Here is a 23,733-nt window from a genome sequence, read left to right on the forward strand (position 1 = left end):
TACAACCACAAAAACAGTCTTTAGAAGCTCAATCCTTAATTCAGGAAAGCATTGGAATATATTGCCATCTTTAGCTTCATCACAAGCTCTTTCTGTCAAGGATGTTTCCTTGAAAAACATTCATAGAGTCGAAATTTATCTGAATTCCCCCCGATTATACCAAGAAATATAAATGAAATTTAAGGGCCATATGCCAAAACTTTACCCATAACCAAACTTTATAACTAATTTGATATATTGGCTATACTTTTGGAAAATGTAGGATTCAGCATCAATTTATTTTAAAAGTCTAACAAACTCAAACATTTGGCACCACAAGAAGCAAAAATTTTCGACATCTACGTCTTTTTATATTACATTTTACAATGGATGTGTAAATTGGCATTTCGATAACATTTATTGTATAAAATATATAGATTCAAAAACACAAGGAAATAGTAGAAAAGCATTAGGTTTCCCAAATCCCAGGCTTCGTCGTATGTGAAACGAAAATCAAACCGAGAGGTTCTGATGCGTCGACACATCTGGAGGTCATGAACCTAAATATAAATATTCTGCAGGAAAATAATTAAAGGAAGCCCTTAGAGATTAAGTAGGGGTGGCAAAGGATTTCTTGTGTATAAGCTTCTTATTCCCCTAAAGGAAAATCAGTCATTCAAGAGTTTTGCAACCTGGAGGTTAATGTAGATTATGACCACTGATTAAGAGCGACTATAAGAATCTCAATCAGGGGCAATAACTCCCAACACAAAGAGGATTTTGAAGACTGGGCAGAATGTTTTTAATAATTATGTGTTACGGTAACTCCTTTGAGCTTTTGTGCATGTCATATGAGTTCTTTAATTAGCAAAATTCCTTGGTGCAAGAAAAGTTATTATTACAATGCTTGTTGCCTTGCGATGGCCACAGAAGCCAAATCATGGCTTTCATTTGCTTTTTAATAAATTTTGCTTCATGAGCAATCTGGTTAGGAAACATCATTATTTTTTGTTTTCTTTAATTTTCATAAAAATACTTAATAAAAAGGTTATCTGAATCTCATTTATGGAATGTAGAAAAGCCTATTTCCAAAGCAAGCCTTAAGGTTGTATTCACATGTGACATATTTACCATATTTTGTTTTCATAATCTCACTTTTTTTTGCTTTATATGTCTACTTCTTGGGTTTTTCTTGACGTCAGCTCCAGAGTTGGTGTAAATTAAATGCTATTCCTGTCTTGACTCAGTGTTTCCCTTTACTGTGTTGACTTCCTGGTTTTGACTTGGCTTGTATCTTGACCTACTTCTGTCTTTTGGCTTATCCGCTCCTGACCGTTACCGATTTCTTGGCTTGTCTCTGACCGTGAGTTTACTTATTCCTTTGGTACTGCGCTACAGTCTAGGATTTGACCTGGCTTGTTTGACTATTCTGCTGCCACCCGTGGTAGCATCACTTCCGCACTGCAGGCCTGCTCTGTTAACGTGCAGTCCTGCTTCCACTCTACTGCCATCTAGTGGAGCCTGCACCTACCTGCATTGCAGCAGCATGACAGTTGACTTATTAAGAAAAACAGTTAACTACTCTTTATTTTTGGACTACATAAGTGTTATGAGCTCATTTTCTGCTCCACCAGCTGGGAGTTCTCCTTCCATTCTCCCTCTGGTGGTGACAGGAGGTAGTGAGGTTGGTTTAATTGGTAATGGTCTGCCACCTGACGAGGAGGATAATGATTGGATCTCTGGAGTATCAGACTGGATATAAGACAGCCGACGCCCTATCCAGTTGCTGGTGATTCAGTCTGCTTCTCAGGTCTTGGACTTCAGCTCTGCTCCAGTCTTCTCAAGTTGTTTGTTTTTGCTAATGTTCACACTTGTTCTTGTTGGTCAACTCAGTTTTTTTGTGGTCAGCCAGCCTGGCTGGGCTGTGCTGAACTTCCACTCTTATTTATCTGTATTTGCCAATTTGCCTTTTCGTCCTTTATTAGATTGGCCTCTTTTTTGCTCTGTCTCAGAATATTTCAGAGTGCTGACATAGTGGGAGAAGTCTAGTGACTTCAGGGTTAATTTTGTTATCAGAAGTGTTGGACATTATTTTGGGTAGGGTTTTTTGGCAGATTGCAGACAGTATCTTTCCTTTCCTGTCCTTTCAAGTTAGTTTGGCCCCATCGTTTGCTCAGCCTATTTTTCTGCCTTTGTTTGTGTTTTCATCTTGCTTCACCGTCAATACATGTGGGGGCTGTCTTTCCTTTGGGGTCTGCTCTGGGGCAATTAGTTTTCCTCTTTTCTTACTTTAGGCTTATTTAGCTCTCCGGTTGTGACAAGGCATCCAGGACCATCGTCGGCACGCTCCACGACTGCTGCTAGTTGTGTGTTAAGATCAGGGATCTGCAATCTGCATAGTTACCAACCTCTCTGGTTTTCTGAGACTTAGCGTGTGTTGCTTTTTTTTCTCCTCAGTGACCCATTCATAACACATAAGTCCTTTGTAAACATAAATCTGTAAAACAATCTGCTTCCTTACATAGGAAAAGGATGACATCAACCGTGATAAAATAACTGATATACTTTCTATTGGTCATGTGGCAACTGTTTATCTTTGAGGAAACTTTAAAATTGTTTTGTAGATTTCATAATTTTATACCTATCCAAAAAAAAATACTTGTGTCACTCACCAATTTCTAACAGGCTTCTTTATCGATTTGCTAGTGATGAGTTACTTTACGTGTAGTCAAAAGCTGTTTCGGTCAGCATGATGCTTCATCCAAGCCCTGGATGAAGAAATTGGGCCTGGATGAAGCGTTGTGTTGACCGAAACAGCTTTTGACTACTCGTAAGGTAAATTGTACCTATCAAATCAATAAATGCAGAAGCACTTTAAGACACTAGTGAGTGCCAAACCTATTCCTCTATTACTTGCACCACTTCTATCCTAAAGGTGCGGTTACTTAGACAACAGGTGGTGCTCCGCACAGATAGTACTGTGATAGAAAATTTGCTCTGTTCATCTTATAGAAATAACATAAGACTGAGAGCTAATTTTTCTGCTAATATTGAGAAAGTGCAGCGTCACTTCATCATTGTCTGTTTGCTCAAGAAAAATACTTGTTATGCCTACACATAAAGAGGCAGAAGCACATTGTGGTCCATAGAATGGGTGACATATCCAGGAGTTCTATGAAAGCTTAAAGGGTGGTTCGAAACTAAAATTTATTTTAATCCTTAATGTCTATTTAATGTTATAATCTAATTTATTTTCTAATATACTTTAATTAATAATTCTCATTTTTTCCACACTACGCTATCTAACTGCTTTATTTTTTTTTCTACTTACTTTTTGATGAAGTTTTGCTTGAGAGCCCCCAGTGCATGCTGGGATACTTAAATGAGTTGTCATCATTGTGAAGAGTCTGAAATGAAGCACCATCAGTGACATCCCTTCTTTGCCCTACTGAGCATAAGTCGATCATCAATTTTGACAGATGCTCATTAGGATATTGTCACTGTGCACTCTTATTCTAAGTTTCTAAGTAACAATACAATAACTCTGTTATTGCGCAAGGCAAGGAGAACACCCGGTGAACAGAGAATAGTCCCAACACAGCAAGTGACGTCACTTGCAGGGGCGAAGCTGCTCTCTGCTTTCCTGGTTTTATCCTTAAAATGTGCACTGACAGTGCGCTCTCTTGCTGGCTTGTCATTTCTGATCACAGCCGACGAGGGAGCGCACTGTCACTGAGCATTAAGAAGAATATTACACAGTGATAAGATCCTACTGAGTGTATGTCAGAATTGACTACTGACGCATGCACAGTACAGCAGGGACTAGCCCAGCCCCTGAAATGGATATCATTGATGATGCTTCATTTCAGGGTGGGGGCAGAGACTACAGCAGTGACCGCAGCCTCTGTCCCCTGATGACTATCCCATCATGCATTGTGGGCTCTCAAACAAAGCGTCAATCAAACAGGAAGTAGATAAAAAAATAAAGCTGTTAGAGTAGTGAGGGAACCATAATGAATTTTTATTTAAACTGTATTAGAAAAGAGCTTTATTACATCAAATCGACAGACATTTAGGATTAAAATAAATGTTAGTTTCGAACAACCCCTTTAATGACTATGATACCTTTGCGTCCAATTTTTTACCGCTCCAATTAGACTACAATAAAAATATACTTTTTTAAAAAAAATTGTCATTATAAGTGTTCTACCGTTTTTTGTCTTCAGCTCCATTGACAGTAGTAATATTTGTAATATTAGGATATATTTTGGTTAATAGCCTTTCTTGCCTTTAGCTTTTAGTTTCTACAGTGGCTTCTCAATTGGTTGTTAATTGCTCCCCATTAATTATGCATGCTTTTACTGTGCTCTCCCGATGTCTGGAGCGATGACTGGCAGATGTCATGGTCAGATGGCAGCTGTCTTAAAGGACATAGTTCCGTTCTCTTTTTAAGTGCTATGTCATTTCACCCTATTGTATTGGCCTCTCCTATATTACTGCAGATGGAAATATATTTTTCCTTAATTCTCCGGTCCCAAAACATCAATAGCCCAAGCCAGGCATGCCGGCTAGTATGTAAATACACTAAATAGGATTTTCTTGTAACTTAGAAGTGTTATGGTTGTCGAGGGTCTATATACTTTATGCTTCAAGAAATCTAATCCCCTCCGCTGGGAGAAACTAATCCTCTTGTAATTAAAAAAGGTCAACCTCCTCAGAGCCAGTGCAATGGAGGTAAAATCTCCCCTTTTATTGGGGGGGATGGAGGGGAGAAATAAAGGGGTCAGCCATTTACATAAGGGTCCAACAGTGTGCCAATGGCTGTTGTAAACTTTCTGCCAGCAATATTGAAAATTCAAAATATAAGGAATTTAAAAATGTTCATTCCCCATAGTCCATAGTTACCAATACATATCACCTCCTCTAACATCAAGACGTGTTTCGCCTTTCAGATAGCGGTTCATCAGGAGGTTTAGTGAAATAAGATGTCACAGAGCATTGATGTCGCATGGATGCATGCTCCACATGGTGTTGAGTGTGATGTCTTTGGTGTTTAGTGTAATAGGCAACACATACTGCTACTAGTTTGTTCTGGTTTTAATGCTGTTTCTATAGGAGAAATTAGAATAAAAGGGCATCCTTAGTACTACTACTGATTGGTGATAACGAGAGGTGGTACCTATCTTGCGTTAACTATTAGGGTGCCAGGGTAGGGTCGTATTGATGGACACGTAGGGAGAACATAGACAATTATTAATTTTGGTGCTCCTGTGATAGCCTCATCCCTATACATTATATTTAAGTCCCTTAAATTGATAATTTGCTGTTTTTAGGTATTTTCATGTTGTTTGGAACTACTTGGTTGTTTTTTTTGCTAGTATTACCAATAAAATATAAAAGTTTTTTTTCTATATGTATTACACTATAATTTTTCCCTTTTTTTTCTTCCCATATATGCAGTAAATGCAAAGGTGACCACCACACATATACCTGCACATCTCATGCAACTGGCCAATCAACTAATCTAATGATAATCAACCTCTTTATAGTAAATATTTTCTTCAATTCATACTTTTTCTTCAAGTGAGTCTGTTCAATTAAATAAATGTAATGAACCAAGGATTAGCAATATAGAAGTTACTTTAAAGGGGTTCTTTGGGAATAAAAAATAAATAAATAACAGAAGGAAATGTCAGTATACATAGATTCCTCAATAGATTTAATTAGTAAATCACAATCATTTTGTCTAGTAAGGTAATAACTATAGAGTTAACATGGCCACCAGCTTGTTTCACTGACAGAAGCCCCTCTTAGAATGTTAAGACAGGAGCCTGTGAGCATGTGCAGTAGTAAGCTCCTTTTCTATGACCTGAGGATACTTACATTGTATTTCACAAAGATAGAGCACACATTAGTGAGAGCAGCCTCTTCTTACCTCAAAACTCCTTGTATCTCCACTGATCAGATAGACAGGGTGGACAGCAGTGTGAGCAGCCTCTTCTTACATCAGCACTCCTGGTATCTCCACTATTAGATCAGATAGACAGGGTAGACAGCAGTGTGAGCAGCCTCTTCTTACATCAACTTACATCAGCACTCCTTGTATCTCCACGATTAGATCAGACAGATAGTGGACAGCAGTGTGAGCATCCTCTTCTTACCTTGGCACACCTGGTGTATCCACTATTAGATCAGATAGACAGGGTAGACAGCAGTGTGAGCAGCCTCTTCTTACATCAGCACTCCTGGTATCTCCACTATTAGACCAGATAGACAGGGTGGACAGCAGTGTGAGCAGCCTCTTCTTACATCAGCACTCCTGGTATCTCCACTATTAGATCAGATAGACAGGGTGGACAGCAGTGTGGGCAGCCTCTTCTTACTTTGGCACTAACGGTTTCTCCACTATTAGATCAGATAGACAGGGTGGACAGCAGTGTGAGCATCCTCTTTTTACCTCAGCACCCCTGGTATATCCAGTATTAGATCAGATAGACAGAATGGAGAGCAGTGTGGGCAGCCTCTTCTTACCCCGGAACTCCTGGTATCTCCACTATTAGATCAGATAGACAGGGTTGACAGCAGTGTGAGCAGTCTCTTCTTACCTCAGCACATCTGGTATCTCCAATAGTATTAGTGGAGTATATCTTCCAACATATAAAGGAGGGGAACTTCCTTCTGCACATGCTCACAGTAACAGGCTGCCGTCCTAACATTTTAGGACAGGTTTCTCTATTTTATTTCTATGGTGATTACCGTATCTCCCTATTCAAAACTATTGTGATTTCCTAATTAAATGTATTTAGGAATTTATTTATAATGACATTTCCTTTATTTATTTATTTTTCTATTTTCAGAGAACACTTTTTAGGACAATGCCAACATGCATACATAATCTCCTTTTTTTAAATTTGGGATTATTCATTAACCAGGAATTTTCAAACACTTTATATCAATATGAAGTATACTCCACTGTATTGGCCCTAAGCATACCATTATGGCTCTTGGTTTTCCTCTGACCTCTCTGACAGCACTTTTAGTGTCTCTTTTGCAAGCTCTTCTCCTTCTCCTCTTCCACTTACTGTCAGAGTTTTTCATGGTTCAGTCCAAGTTCCTCTCTTTTTCGCTGCACAAACTCAACAGATTTGGTTTTCCGTACCATCTCTGTGCTGATGACACTCAATAAAACATGCTCTCATCACATCACCCCTACATCACTACAAAACACCAGTACCGGTCTGTTCTCTGTCCCTGACATCCTGTTCTCCCTCTATCTGAAATGGAATCTTTCAAACATTGAACTTCTCATGTTCTATGACATAAGGTGGTCACGCCAGAAACGCGTCGGAGTGACATGATTTCATCCTTTTAGAGTCAGTAATGAGCGGTCAAAGAGGAGCGCTTAGGAAGCAGCCCAGGGGCAGATTAGGATGTCAGGCCTCCACCGCAGCTCCAGCCGAAAACCACAGATGGAGGATAGGAGCAATGAGAATATGGAAAACGGTCTTAGGAACGCAGGAAAGAGACTCCTAGATTTATTCACATGTTGATGGAAGCACAGTGAGGCTTTTCTACCTTTTTTGAATGAATTTATTATGTCTCTTCCCAAAATGAGTGCTTTATTGCCAAGCTCCAAGATGCCAAAAGGCATGCAAGGAGCAGTGAAAAAGCACCTAGAACATGGTTAAACAACACCCACAAGGCACACGTATAGCGCCAACTGTTGTCCTCATGGTGTGCAGTATTGTGGAAGGTCTGTTTTACTAATATATCTCCCAATTATCCAGTATTTAAGGGAGTTTGTAATATAAAAGAGCCACAAAAATGAGTGGTTATGCAAATGTGATCTACGGGTGGGTGTTCCTGGAAGTTTTGAGGGCATTTAAACGTAGGGAGTTATACTTGGGGGGCATAAAAATTGATGAAGATTATAATATCAACAGCTACAAAGAAAAAATATTTTGTAATACCCAAAAATATCTACTGTTGTGAGTTCATTTTTCCCTTCACCATTGAGGTCTGATGAACTCCCTCCTCTGGTGAAGGAAGGTAGTGAGGCTGATTACCAAACACATGGGCAGCTAGATGATGACTGGGTGGCTGGAATTGAGGACTGGATACAGTATAAGGCTGCCGACGTCCTTCTTCCTGGCTGGTGATTTTCCTGCTGGATTCTTGGAGACCAGTCTGATTCCTGCATCTCTAAGCTAAGTTTTTCTGCTCTGCTTTGTACTCTTCAGTTTTGTTTTTGCTTTGCCTTGTTTTTTTGGGAGTTCTGCCATCCCCGGCCGGGGGTGAGCTGAACTCCATTTTTGTCTCTGATCTGTTGATATTTTGCTCTGTCTTCAGAATATACCTGAGTGCTGATATAGTCTTATGAAGGCTAGCGTCTTCAGGGCCTGTTTTTCCTATCTGTCGGTTGGCTCATTTTGATAGGGTTTTTGCGGATGGCAGACAGCAGCTTTCCTATCCTGTCCTATGTAGTTAGCTTGAGCCCCATCATTTGCTCAACCTATCTTTCTATCTGTGTTAGTGTTTTCATCTTGCTTCACCGTCATTATATGTTGGGGGCTGCCTATTGCTTTGGGGTCTGCTCTGGGGCAGTTTAGTTTTTCCCCTTTCTGTCTTTAGGCTATATAGTTCTCCGGCTGTGATCGAGGGGTCTAGGGCACCGTAGGAACCCCCCACGGCTACTGCTAGTTGTTGTGTATAGGTTCAGGGGTCTGCAATCCGATAGCTGACAACCTCTCTGGTGTTTCTGGACTTAGCTGGTATTTTGTTTTTTCATCCTTCGGTGACTCATCATAACAATCTACGTAATCAGTATTGATTCATCAATAACATAAAACCACCCCCCCAAAGAGAAGAAGTCAAGATGGGCGGAAGTATCTATAACGCAAGGCGCATAGGCCTATATAATTGACAATCAAGCCTACACCTATGTCATATGCCATATACAATAATGTGTAAAACTGTATGCTAGGCAAGATGGAATGGAATGTGAAACAGCCCACCCATAGCAGGAAATAATAACAGATGTACATTATTTACATGCGATAATAAGGGCTACTGATAACATAGCTCCATGTCTCAAATGACTATGACTCTACTGCTGTGATCCTACTGGCTGGTAAAGTAACTCAAATAATAGTAAAGTAATCCTGGCTAGCACCAGGTCTCCTACTGCTCCTGATATCTGTTTCGCCACAACAGCTTCATCTAGGTCAACACTGGGAATGCTCTTCATAAAGACAGTCCTTTGGGTTTCTAAAGAGTATTTATGATGTCTCATAGTGTTAAAGGGGTGCATACAGTTATATACTCTTCCAGCATGTATGTCACATGACAGCTGCAGCCAATCAGTGAGCTCTGATCGGCTGCAGTGGTCACCTGATGTTTTTTGCTGGAAAACAAGTCAGAAGACTGGCAAGGACACAGTCAGCAGTACCATAGATTGGTAAGAGGCTGACAAGTGAGGATATGTTTTTTCTTTCATTTTCACACCACCAATTATCATAATGCAGCAAATGAATGTGTTGTCTAAGGCTAGTTTCACATTAGCGTTTACAGCCGCAGCGTCGGGCTGCGCACGGCCGCCGCTAAGCCCCGCCCCTGCCACGTCTCCACCAGTAGCTCCACCTAGGACGCATGACGCTGCATGCATCCTGTGTCCCCTATCTTTAGCACTGGGGACACAGGCCGTGCGCAGTATGCGTTTGGCGGCGCATGCGTCCTTTTGACGCTGCACAGAGCGCACCAAATTGCAACCTGTTGCGTTTTTCAAAAATTTTCAAAATTTTTGACAAATTTCCATTTTTTAAAAAAATAAATGCAAGTCATATCAAAGAAATTTTACCACTAACACAAAGTACAATATGTCTCGAATAAAACCTCTCAGAATAAGTGGGATCCATTGAAGCGTTCCAGAGCTCTAACCTCATAAAGTGACAGGGGTCAGAATTGTAAAAATTGGCTCGGTCATTAATGTCAAAATTGGCTCGGTCACAAAGAGGTTAAAAATAATTGTTTATTTTTAATCAATTAACAAAATGCAAAGTGAATGAACAAAAGATACATTTAAATCACATAAATATTTTTTGTGTCCTCCTTTTGCTTTCAAAAAAGCATCAATTCTTATAGGTAAACTTGCACAAAAACGGATTTTGTAGGATTATAGTCAGATATATGAGTGAACAAAGATATTAAACATTTGATAATGATCATCATTTTCATGTCTAGCTTGAAACAGTCATTAACTGAAACAAGCAGCTATGGAGGAGGCTTAAACCTGTGTGAGGAGCAGCCAAACTCTGTTACAAAGGTGAGTGTCAGAAGCACCTCACTACACTCGCTCACTGAGCCAGTGCGCATGTCCTGAGTACAAAAACAGTGCTCAAAGATACCTGTGGAGCAGGGCAGCAGCAGTGACAATGAGTGCTTCAAACTATCAGTGTCAGGATCCTGTCAGCGCCGGAAAGTAAAGATGCACAGGACCTGTGGACGCTGAAGTTAGCAAGCTGGCACAGGACTCATGTGACTGCAAGGGGGTGGAGCTTAGCATCCTGTTTTCAGAGATGGCAGGACACCATACAACAACTCAGAGTCAGGCAAAACGGAAGTCATACACAGTATGGGCAAACGAGATACAGGAGGGATATACAGAGGGGAGGTCAGACAAAGCCAAAGGTCATACACAAGAGGGCAGAGTGGTACCAAAGGGACTAGCAGAGAATAGTCAAGTCACAAGCAGAGAGTCATACATGAGAGAGTGGTGCGGTACAAAAGGGACAGGCAGAACTCGTAACAGGGACAGAACCAGATCAAAACCAAACAAGCAACAAGTAATCAGGCACAAGGCACACGTACACCAGAGGTCTACTAACTCAGCCGAGGGCAGAAGTATAACTGACACCGGACCTAGGTCCAGTGTGCATTAAATAGCCGCCCTCTGCCAGAGAGAGGCAGAAACAATTAACCCCCTGTCTGACCAGGATGGGCCAAAGCAAAACTCCATCCTGGATCATGACAGTACCCTCCTCTCAATGGGGGGCCACTGGACCCCCAGGTTTCTCAGGATACTTGGCGTGAAAGGCCCAGACCAACCGATCCGCATGAACTGATCGAGCATGAACCCACGAGCGTTCCTCAGGACTGTAGCCTTTCCAATGTACCAGATATTGAAGGGCACGACAGACCAACCTGGAGTCGACAATTCGTTCCACCTCGTACTCAGACTGCCCGTCTACCAAAACCGGTGGCAAGGAAGCTGATGGTCCCTCCCCACCGGACCTCAGAGGTTTCAAAAGGGCCCTATGGAAAACATTTGGGATCCGCAGAGATGGCGGGAGACGCAACCGAAAAGCCACCGGGTTAACTGCTTCGGTAATTTCATAGGGACCTATAAACTTGGGTCCAAGCTTCGCCGAGGGGACCTTGAGCCTTATATTCTTGGTGGATAACCATACCTTATCCCCAACCTGAAACACCAGTCCTGTGGATCGTTTTTTGTCTGCAAAAAATGTAAATTTATCCTGAGCCTTCGTAATGTTACTCTGGACCTCCCGCCATACCTCCCCCAACCGCTGGATCGTCTTATCCGCCCCAGGACACCCAGAATTCAAACGGGAAAATTCTCTAAAATGAGGATGAAACCCATAGTTGAAGAAAAAGGGGGATGTACCCGTAGACTGGTTAATGCAGTTGTTAAATGCAAACTCGGCCAACGGTAGCAGAGAACACCAATCATCCTGTCGGGCTGAGGTCAAGCAATGCAGAATTTGCTCCAGAGACTGATTGGTCCGCTCGGTCTGCCCAATAGACTCTGGATGATAAGCGGATGAAAAGGACAGACCAATACCCAACCTCTTACAAAAAGCCCTCCAAAATCTGGAAACAAATTGCACTCCTCTATCAGACACCACATTCAAGGGTACCCCATGCAACCGCACCACATGCTCAACAAACAATCGGGACAATGTTTCCGCATTAGGTAGAGCTGCCAAAGGTACAAAATGTGCCTGCTTACTAAACCTGTCCACCGCAACCCAAATGACGGTATTACCCTTGGAGGGGGGAAGGTTGGTGATGAAATCCATGGACAAATGGGTCCATGGTCTCTCAGGAATTGGCAGTGGTACCAATTCCCCGGCCGGCCGGTTATGGGGGGTTTTCGCACGGGCACAAACATCACAAGCAGACACATATTCCCCAACATCAGAGGCTAAAGAAGACCACCAGAATAATCTAGCGATGGCCTTCCGGGTAGCTGAGATCTCTGGATGTCCACCCAGAACTGAGTCATGGAACTCTCGGAGGACCTTGAGACGAAACTGAGCTGGCACGAAAAGTTTATCCACCAGCTTAGCCGGAGGTGCAAGAGACTGGGCTTCCCGAATCTCCCGTTCCAACATATTAGAAACACCTGCCACCACCACCCCAGGCTGAAGAATGGAGGATGGAGGTTCCTGGGGGGACACCGGATCTAGACTGCGTGACAAGGCATCAGCTCTGACATTTTTGGATCCTGGCCGAAAAGTGATCGAGACGTTGAATCGGGAAAAAAAAAGTGACCATCTAGCCTGCCTGGGAGTCAACCTTTTAGCTGACTCAATGTAAGCTAGGTTTTTGTGGTTTGTAATTATGGTTATAGGATGGACAGCCCCCTCCAAAAAATGCCTCCATTCTTCAAAGGCCAACTTTACGGCCAGAAGTTCTCGATTCCCAACATCATAGTTTCTCTCCGCAGGGGAGAATTTCTTCAAGAAAAAGGGACAAGGTCTCAAATTGGTCAAAGTGGCGGGTCCCTGGGACAATACCACCCCCACCCCCACCTCTGAGGCGTCTACCTCGACAAATGATTCAGACGGGTTCGGTTGAATAAGAACCGGGGCAGACATGAAAGATTTTTTCAAAAACTGAAACGCCACTACCGCTGCGGCTGACCAGTTCTTGATATCAGCCCCCTTTTGAGTCATGTCTGTGAGGGGTTTAACCACCTGTGAGAACCCCCTTATAAATTTACGATAATAATTGGCGAACCCTAGGAAACGCTGCAGAGCCTTAAAATCACAAGGTTGAACCCACTCGACAATGGCCTGCACCTTATTAGGATCCATGCGATACTCTTCAGCAGACACAATGAACCCCAGAAAAGACAGTTCTTGAACAAAAAATAAACATTTTTCAAGTTTAGCAAAGAGACAGAGCCTTTGGAGAACTGCCCGAACATGACCAATGTGAGCCTGTTTATCAGGTGAGTAGATCAGTAGGTCATCCAAATATACCACCATAAAACGTCCAATAAAATCAGAGAACATGTAGTTTATGAAATTTTGGAAGACTGCTGGCGCATTGGTCAGGCCAAAAGGCATGACCAAATTTTCAAACAACCCTTCAGTAGTGAGAAAAGCAGTTTGGTCAGGATTAATAATGTCTTCAATGCTGACATTCTTATCCATTAAGCTATACCATCAGGGAGGCGACTGATTGGCTCCAAATTTATTCTGCAGCAGGACAACCCCAAACATAAAGCCAATGTCAATTATTATCTTTATAAGAAAGAACAGAATCTTAAAAGTAATGATATGGCCCCACAGAGCCCAATGTTATCGATTCTGTCTGGGATTACATGAAAAGAAAGGAGTTGCACTAGAAGATCTGTGGTTAGTTCTCCAAGGTGTTTGGAATAACCACCCTGACACGCTCCTTCAAAAATGATGTGCAAGTGACAAGTACCTAGAAGAACTGATTATGTTCAGAAGAACAAATAATTATGTGCTTTAGATTTCTCTTCTGTTAGTTCACAAACATAAACTATTATCAATTTCTATTTTCTTTTAAGTGTACTTACTTTGCAAGCATTTTTTTTCCACACCTGCCAAAAACATTTGGATAGTATTGTATATAGAACGAATGACAGTAAATATTACATCAGTTCCTCCGTGATGAAATAAGTTAATGTAAGTTCGACTTCCTCTTAAGTTCGTTAGGCTTAAGAATGCTGTGACCGCACAACAACCTTATACATTTTTCTCAACTCATCTCTCAAGATAAACATTGGGATTAAGAAACCCAAATTGAATCAGCGCCGTAGTGGAGAAATAATAAAGCGCAGCGCTTCTCTACTAATTATGTTTGCTTCTACGTATGTTCAGCTTTGTTAACCTGATATTGGATGGAATGTATAAAGAGTCACTCGGATTCCTAAAGAAGCTTGGAAAAAAATAAAGATGTTCTAGGGTTCATACGCTGAATGCCTGACTGCTCCTTAAACTTCCATTTCCTGTTCATTCCATTTCTTTGGGAAACAAAAATCCCTTCTCTCCCTCTCTGTTCTGTGATGTGGAAAAAGTAAGTAACCATTCTCTTTAATTACAAAGAACAAAAGTATCGTCCCTCGTTTATTACTAATGACTAAACACATTAGAAGGATCTCGGCTACTAAACAGTGCTACTGTTTTTCCCGTGTATTAGGTTACACGCAAAAGGATCAGAGTTCTTTGCCAGCTTTCAGGTGCGTGATCCCAATAATGAGAGCGCGAGTCATTTAATCTTCATCTTTCAAACAGCGTTGAGAAAATGGCAATGATCTACAGACGATAAAGAGTTACATCTGCAAGATAACATTATCAAGTTTGCGAATTTCAAGAAGCTCCATAGTAAATTTTTGTGTTTTTGCTTTTTTAACTGAATGATTTATAGTTGAAAGTTTTCAAGATGGCTTCAAGCTTAAGACTTTTGGTCGGAATTCTTCAACATTTTCCCCATTGGGAAAGTATTGATCAGATCTTTCTGAGCTTATGTGTTTATTTTAATAGTGAGAATGGATTAAGGCACTGCCAGATATCTTTGAAATTCAACATGCCTGATCCCATTTCCCCCCTGATGTTTGAAGGTTTCCATACACTTAAGACAGTGAGCCAATCCTGCTGAAATCAGGCACCTTTTATTTGTATATGGGCAGGATTTCAGAGAAAGTTGTTAAAGGGAAGGAAATGGCATAGAATAAAAATTAACCATTACTTACCTGTAATGTCCACTCCAACTCTAGCAGTGCCACTCTGGTAGTGTCTGCTGGTATTATAATATAACCAATATAACCACTATAGCCAAGACCCTATCACAGTGATCAAAATAAACAAAATATAAATCTATTCCCCCTTTGTTACCCCCTTAGATAGAAAAAATTATAAATAAAAAATCCATTCCTTGGAATTAGGGCTGGGGTTAGGGTTGGAGTTGGGGTTAGGGCTGTGGTTAGGGTTTTGTTAGGGTTAGGGGTTAGGGTTGGGATTAGAGTTGTGTTACGGTTGGGGTTAGGATTGTGTTAGGTAGGGATTAGGGTTGTGTTAGGGTTGGAGTTATAATTGAGTTTTTCAAAAGTAAAAAAAAAATTATGATGATAAGTTGACTATTTTGAGCGCAAGTGCTTGCTACTCAAGTTTGCATATGGTGCTTAGGTATGCATGGAGTATTGCAGATCCTGCATTTTTTGGGGGGTGTCTAACAGCCATGAAACATACAGGGCAGAGACTTGAGCATGTCACTTGAGCACTCCTGATACATGGTATTTGGTCCATACGAGAGCAACACACTGCAACCTGAAGTAGCGAGGACTTGCACTTATCACTAATGACGACATATTCAAAATGACGACCTAATGTTATCAAATTCTTTTCGTAATTGTGGGTTAAAAATGCTCACCATACCCCTGGTTAAAATCACTAAGGGGTGTGGTTTCCAAAATGGGGTCACTTGTGGGATGTTTCCACTGTTTGGGTTCTCCAAACGCAATATGGCGTCTGCCTTCAATTCCAGCCAATTTTGCGCTCAAAAAGTCAAATGGGGCTCCTTCCCTTCCGAAGCCCTTCCATGCGCCCAAACAGTAGATTTCCCCCACATATGTTGCATCGGCGTACTCAGGAGAATTTGCACAACAAATTTTGTGGTCCATTTTCTCCTGTTACCCTTGTTAAAATAAAAAAGTTTGGGTCTAACATAATTTTTTTGTGAAAAAAGTTAAATCTATTTTTTTTCTTTCCATAACTGAAGGTTTAATAAACTACTTGAATGTGGTTTTGAGAACCTTGAGGGGTGAAGATTTTATAATGGTGTCACTTTTGGGTACTTACTGTCATATAGGCCCCTCAAAGTCATTTCAAATGTGATGTGGTCCTTAAAATAAATGGTTTTGAAAATTTTGTTGGGAAAATGAGAAATTGCTGGTCAACTTTTAACCTGGATACCGATCTAAGAAAAAACTTATGTTTCAAACATTGTGGTGATGTAAAGTAGTCATGTGTGAAATGTTCTTTATTAACTATTTTGCGTGACAAAACTAAAAGTTTGAAAATTGTAACATTTTCAACATTTTTGCCAAATTTACATTTTTTCATAAGTAAACGCAAGTCATATTGAAAATTTTTTTTTACTACGATCATGAATTACAATAGGCCACAAAAAAAAACAGTTTCTGAATCAGCGGGATCCATTGAAGCGTTCCAGAGCTATAACCTCATAAAGAGACAATGATCAGAATTGTAAAAATTGGCTTGGTCATTAAGGTCAAAATTGGCTCGGTCAGTAAGAGGTTAATTATGTACCTATTTATTTTCATAAAGTCTTAGTATTAAAAATCTTTTTTTTTCAATTACTCACATGCTCATATATACACTCCTATCCATCACCATATGTCATGGTGCAGTTTTTTCCAGCTTCATTGCCAGAACGCTAACATTGATTAAACTCAATCTGACAGCTGTAAAATTGCTCATTCCAAACGATTCCATGATTAATTGTTTGGCAAAGGATAAAGCTGCTTTTTCTCATTTTCTTGCTAATAAGCAACAGAGTTAAAAGTGGGTTAAGTGACAAAGAGCAGCAGGTAGGAGCAGGATGCATTTAGCTGGACAGAGTGACAATGGTAAAGAAGAGCGGAATCACTTCCCTCCCGAGAGGCTGATTTGGTTACGTTAATAGGCACATGATGGATGGAAAGCTCACCTGGGACAAATGGAAAAAACTGAACCGTAAGAGAAAGAAAAGACAATTCTTTAAATAAATCTAATTATGGTACCGTAATTGTTCCTAATAGCTAACTTTGAAAATTACTTGTCTAGTGCCAGACTCACTGTCCATGTACACCTGCTGGTTCTAGATGTCTATGTAGAATACCGATTCATAGTCAACCTTCTGATGAGGATGACTCCCATTCTGGCATATAACACTCACGAAATCATCAACATGTCTGTAAAAAATATCCCAGAGGCAACTGCAGTTTTTTTTTTACAATTGGGCAGTGGCATAGTGTAGGTTGCCAGATCCCGAGACAAGGGAAGTATTTTGCTCCCCCTAACCTGTGGACCAGTAGACTTTAAATTTTAAAAATAAAGTTATAGTCTTAGATTTTTGTATTTTTTTGTGAGATGAACTTTTGTTAATGACCAAATACTTATTTTCCACCATAATTTGCAAAATAAATCTTGCCAAATCAGACAAAGTGATTTTTTGGATTTGTTTTCTCATTTTGACTCTCATAGTTGTGGTCTACCTATGATGTCAATTACAGGCCTCTCTCATCTTTTTAAGTGGGAGAATTTGCACAATTGGTGGCTGACTTAATACTTTTTTCCCCACTGCATACAGCATTATAGAATGCTGTATATAAGGCCTGAAAACTGGTGGCCGCATCTCATATCGGTCAATCCTGACGACAGGTTTGCTTTAAAATAATCTCTGGAGGCAGACTCTCATGCAGATCATTATCTGGTCCATAGCCTGGAACAGCTCATTTACATATAAGAAAAACATGGATTCTCTGGAATCAGACATCAGATCCCAGATATCAAAGTATCATTTTAATCAGCTTCCTATTACAGCAGGACCTGCTTAGAAAGGCTGATCCTACTGACAGATTCCCTTTAACTGTTAACCATCTGGTATCACCCGCCTCTGGAGTACCACAAGGGTAGTGTCTGGTAACATGCCATGTTTTCCATATTTTTCTCCATGTCTGATTTTCCTTATTGCTTCTTTGTAAAATCTCTAGGACCCTAATAGTTCCTTGTGTATGAAATCAGAAACATAAGGGAGAATAGCAGATCCCTGAGCCTTTTGTAATATGGTTGGAACTATAAGACCAAATAAAACTTGTTTAGAAATCTGTAAAACTATTTATAAGTATTTCTGGTAAAACCCTTAAAAAATTTATGTAAATTAAATGGAAATAACATAGTAATAATAATAAATGCAATTTCATCCACAACACACCCCAAAAGACTGCGTTTCACCGTGAAGTTGAACTGGCAATCTAGAGTACTAATGGGACTAGATATAGGTTCCATGGGTAATCCATTAGGGGTAGAGATGATTTTAGGATCCATGTGGGGGCCTAGAGTCCAGCAGAGGATAACTTCGTTTGGAGGTGATTATGGAGACAATCACTTTCTCGTAGGGTTTATTTCAAGGATTTGGACTTCACAAATAGTTTGTCTATGCAACTTTGAGATCGTAATTGCCTACTGGTAACATCAAAAACAGTAAAAGTTAGCAAGGTTATGTTCAAAATCCTACAGGTTTGGATTGCTGTCTCCTTTTGGGTCATGGTTACTCTTACTTGCCCATTAGAGATCCTAATGTTGAGTGGACAAGGTCACCATGTGGTTGTAGCCTTAGGGTTGAATCATGAATAAACTATTAGATTGATTATATGAAGCCCCAGAATCATCTCCTCTAGAGGGAATAATGGACCAAAGTCAGTATATAGACGTATAGAATGGACCTGTAGTGCTGCTTTCTCCCAGTAATTTGCTGTATTACTTTGATGACAAGTGAAGTACAGGAATGAGTTAATAATTGCATACGGTAGGACTGTAAATGCGTCTGTATTGTTTTCCTATGGAAATGCTGTGCTTATTTTAATTATAACACTTCCTTTTCTAAACTTTTTTCATGGGATTTTTTTTTTTTTACAAAGGAAATTAAAAAGTAAATGTGCACTTTCCCTTAAAGTCAGTGACCTGTGCAGTCAAAACAATATCTGCCTGTATGCAGCATATATTCATGGATGCAAAGAACTTGTGCAGCTGTCAGAAGAACAACTCCCATCGATTTACTAGAAAACAAAGAAATAGTGAAGTATCATATATGTCATGGGCCTCTGGAAATAATATTAATTTATCATCTTCTTCAGCAATATCATCAGTGACAAAAACAAGAAAGTTGCTGCCTTTGGATGGGAAACGTCAGAATTTTTTTTTTTACGAACAATGCTTTCTTTCTAACAGACACTACGGACGGCAGGAAAAAGCACTTTTTTTTGCAGACTGTCCTTAAATTTACTGATGTTTGGTAACCCAATGTCTAGCACATTGGAAATGTATTTGTTCCTCTTTTCCTAACTGATAACTTCCAATAATGAGATCCCTTTGCTGTGTTGTCAGCTGTTTATGGACCATGAGTTTTTCCGTAAAATGCAGCTAAGAAAGTGTCAGGAATATCCTCCTAGAACAGCAAAACTTTATATGGAGTTAAATAAAATCCCTGTAAATGATGACGGCCGTATACTGACCACTGTGTAACATGAGTGACTGGCTAATTCTGAACACAACCACATCTCCAATTAGAGTGTTTTACACTTAAGTAACTACAATATTTAATTTTTTTTAAAAAATTTCCTCTCAAAATGATTTCAGTTTGTTTTTAATTTTTTTTTTTTACAGATTATGAGTGATATTAAAGGTGGAAAAAGTTCTGAAATGATTCTTCTTGATCTGATTTTTTTTGCCTTATCACAAAAACCTGGCATTTTAACAGGGGTTTATAGACTTTTTATATCCATTGTAGCTGATGTAAACAAAAGCAGAATGATTCCTTTGATTATTGTGGAGTCAATTTGGGTTCCTTTAGGATTCCATTCTTAGAACAGAAGAAAATGAGCAGCATGCCGAACTTCTCTTTCCATTCTAAAACCACTTAGTGAAATCCAAATGGACCCCAAAATTATCAATGGGGCTCCATTCTTTCTGATTGCAATAGTTATAACTCTGATTCCGCAACTAGGCTACGAATGTGCGGCGCTTGAGACACCGTTCTAGACTGTCTCTATGTACTATTACTCACAAAAAGTGATTTCATCAAAAAGCTTGAACTTGACTGCAGGAGGCACGTATGAAGGTTCCGGAAGGTTTATTTTCAAGCTGAGTTGTTGTAGTTACGCACAATTACAATAGCGATAGCTGGAGCAGCTGCAGTAGGTAAAAAAAAACACTATTCTGAACCAGAGCTGCAGGACATGAGGTTCTTAAGATGGCTGACATACAGAGAATGAGGATGAAGAAGGGAGGGGTTACTGACATCAGAGCTAGGAAGGAAGACAGGGAGAGAGGGAGGACAAACTTCTAAAAGGCAAACCTTACTGCGCAGCAACACAACAGCAACAATACAATATAATACAATACAATACTAAATGATTCTCAAGTCGTGGGACATGAGAATTAAGCACTTGTTCTGTTTCGGAAATTAATTCCTTCTGTCTGTTCCTGAAAATGGGACATAGAAATGAAATGTCTTAATGTGAATGAAGACTTATTGTAAACCGGTTCCTCATTTATCTTGACCATTGGTAGTTTATCTCTAGGAAATGTAGGGGGAGGGGGGAATGAAATATATAAACTAATGGTGATATTATTTTTTGTAACAGCCTCTTGCAAGGATGAGCTGGACACGTTAGAAGGACCCATGGATACAGAGAATTCCCAACTACTGTGAGTCCGTTATAAATATAGGGCCTACCAAATGCAGATAATAAATGCAGTAAAAGGCCAAAGGGCCAAAGTTCACTCTCAGTCGTCCCCAGGTCCTTAATTTTTCATTTAAATTGTGACGTTTCTCAATTTATATACTTGATGGTGGAAAATACCATTGAAAAGAAGACATGATGCATTGATTCAGAAGACACTTTATTAGTAGTGGCAGGTACCCTGCCTCCTAATACCACCTATATAAACATATAATACGGCCATTAATCTACAACTGAATTCCACTGATGACACCAGATTCCCGCTTCTGTTGTGTAACTAGGTATCAAATGAGACATAATGACACAGAAAGGAACTCGAGGTTTCACCTGCTGCCTCTGTAAGATGGATGAAGATCATGTGAGAGCACATGTGCCGCAGAAAGAAAATCATCTTCTCCAAACCAGCTGAAAATGTCCAAGATCCTAATCTGGGATGAAAGCAAGCAACACAAGGTGAAGATAGGATGTCTGTGGAGTGTTTGGATTTCTATTATATTTCATATACTATGTCAGAAAGTTGTGTGATTTATTGAGCCTCGTAATGAATGGACATATGGTACCGACATACTTCAAAAGAAAATAACAGCAAAAGAATCTATTATCTATCTATCTATCTATCTATCTATCTATCTATCTATCTTCTATGTATTATCTATCTGTCTACCTATAGTCTATATATTATCTATCTATCATCTATCTATCTATCATCTATCTATTAGCTATCTATCTATCTATCTATCTAAGCATCTATTGTAAGGTAGCGCCTATTGTTCATATTGGGGGACACTCACTTGGCAACCGATTAACAAGGTCCGGCACGGGTTTCTCACATAAATAGTCCATACGGTTTATTATACAGCATAAGCCATAAAAGGCAGCAGTCTTATATCAGACAGAGGAATGTTCATAAGAGCTCCGCTTTCTTAGCCCTGTGGTCACACAGGCTGTGCTATGTCCAGCATGCAGGCTCCATAGCCTAAACACAGTTATTTCCTCCTGTCCGGGGTTACCTCTCAGATGCTCCTTATTCAGGACGTCCGTCCCCTCCTGGGGACCGTCCAACACACACCCGCCTCACTGGTTACAAAGTCTCGCCATGTGCTCCAGGGATCCGATCCTCCTTCCAGGATCTCCCAACACAGACCTTCCAGGACCTTGCAGTCTGGACCATTCAGGTACACACACTCTCTCCATGTGACCCACCCTGGTCACATTATGTGGTCCATAACCACACCCATAGGTGAGATATGGATCACATGGTCATGACCTCACCAAAAGTCCTATTCCACACAGCCACACACATAGGCTTTACTTTGGGTGTTCAGACACACACCCCTGGGTGGGTTTGTAGGTGACTGGTCCCACCCATCTTACCAAGTCACCCGGAAGCTTCCCTAATACACAGTAACAAACCCTCAGCAGTAGATCTGCTGATCAATACCTGTTCCAGCTTCCATCACAGGGCCAACCACCCTGTTATACATATCGGTTATTAACCACGTGACCACCAGTCACACCACATATCCCCCCCCTCTGTTCTAACTTGTGGGGTTGAACACTTGTCTTAAACCAAGGGCCTCGAGACCAGGCACCCATGCCACCTTGCCCTACCAGTCGAGAGTGCCCCCTCAGTCGTCTTTGAGCATCAGCTCCTGAGACATAGCCTATCACTGTCACTGTATCCCTCTCTGTGACCAACACATTATCAGACTTTGTCCTTTCTCGTTTCAGAGTTAAACTGTTAGGCCTCCCCCGCCCCAGCGGTCCTTATGTCGGCTTTGAGCTTTGGCCCTTAAGTCACAGTCCAACTGGGTCACCAGACCCTTGTTAGTCTCCATATTTCTGCCGTATGCCTCGTCAGCCAACCTTTCTCTCACTGGCTGGCTCTTCCGGTGGGTATGGTCAGAAGTCCCACTTACAGTCAAGCCAACTGTCTGGCCTGAGTCTGACCAGTTTAGTACCTCACAGGAGGTAAGGTCTCTCAGTCTTGTACTGACAGTAGAACTGCCACTTGCAGATTCTCGATGCTCTTGTCTTGCTGACAGTCACCGGCTACCTGCCATTTCATTATTTGGAGGATCCCTTCGGGTCCTTATACCTTGAGTTGGAGGCGGCCACCACCTGATGTTCTGCATCTGTTTCTTAATCTGCAGTCAGTCCAGTCTTATCTGCTCTATCTCCTGCAGGTATGCTATCCGATATTCCAGTAGCATTCGGATGTTTCTCAGGCTTTCCACAGAGCCAACAACAATGACTGGAACCATGTCAACTTCAACAGCTACAGTACTTGGATGTCACCAGCAGGTGGGATCCTCACTCTCTTCACACCGGATCTATTCACCATCTCCTGCATCACGTTTCCAGGTCTTCCAATGACTCTCCCCACCAGATGTCTGGGTACCGGAATTACGTCTTCCACCAAGCCCAGCCGTTTTTTAGCTTCCCTCACAAGCTCCAGACGTTGAGCGGCTTTCCCATTACTCAGGGTAATCATCAGTTTTGCGCGGAGACACTGCAGATGCATATCCGCCAGGACAGCCACCCTCTTCTTTGTGACTTCCGTTTCTGACAGTATCACCAACTGGTTCGTCTCTGGGGCCCAGTTCACAATATAGGCTTTTACTGCATTTTTAAAGGCCTCATGCACACCCGTACTGGCACAAGCTTCTCGCATATCTTCGGGCAACTCCACCACGTACTCGAAGAGCGAAGCCTCACTCTCTTCATGGACAGATGGCTCCGTCTGGTTATCACTCGGGCACCGCCACTTTAAGTCTTCGACCACCAACTTCTCCTCTTGCTGAAGACCTCTTACTGCTTCTCTGAGCACTTCCACATCTTCTCTTAAGGCCTTATTTACATTATGCCATGTTGACAGGTGACCTCTGAGCACAGAGACTTCCTTCTCCAGCTCCTCCACCCTGTGCTCGGCCGTTTGTTTCATGGCCTTTTCTTGC

General features: G+C 41.0%; 1 long non-coding RNA gene across 1 annotated transcript in view; it reads left to right on the forward strand.

The window, feature by feature from the left end:
• Nucleotides 1-23,733, forward strand: part of LOC141056881 (uncharacterized) — a 174,605-nt gene that overhangs the window by 146,403 nt on the left and 4,469 nt on the right. Inside the window, exons 4-5 of the long non-coding RNA XR_012221950.1 lie at nucleotides 20,678-20,741; nucleotides 21,058-21,229. This is a non-coding gene — a long non-coding RNA (uncharacterized lncRNA). The remainder of the gene's footprint in view (nucleotides 1-20,677; nucleotides 20,742-21,057; nucleotides 21,230-23,733) is intronic.

This window comes from Dendrobates tinctorius, unplaced genomic scaffold, assembly GCF_039654945.1.
Source record: "Dendrobates tinctorius isolate UK_male_01 unplaced genomic scaffold, ASM3965494v1 ptg000201l, whole genome shotgun sequence".
Classification (NCBI taxonomy): domain Eukaryota; kingdom Metazoa; phylum Chordata; class Amphibia; order Anura; family Dendrobatidae; genus Dendrobates; species Dendrobates tinctorius.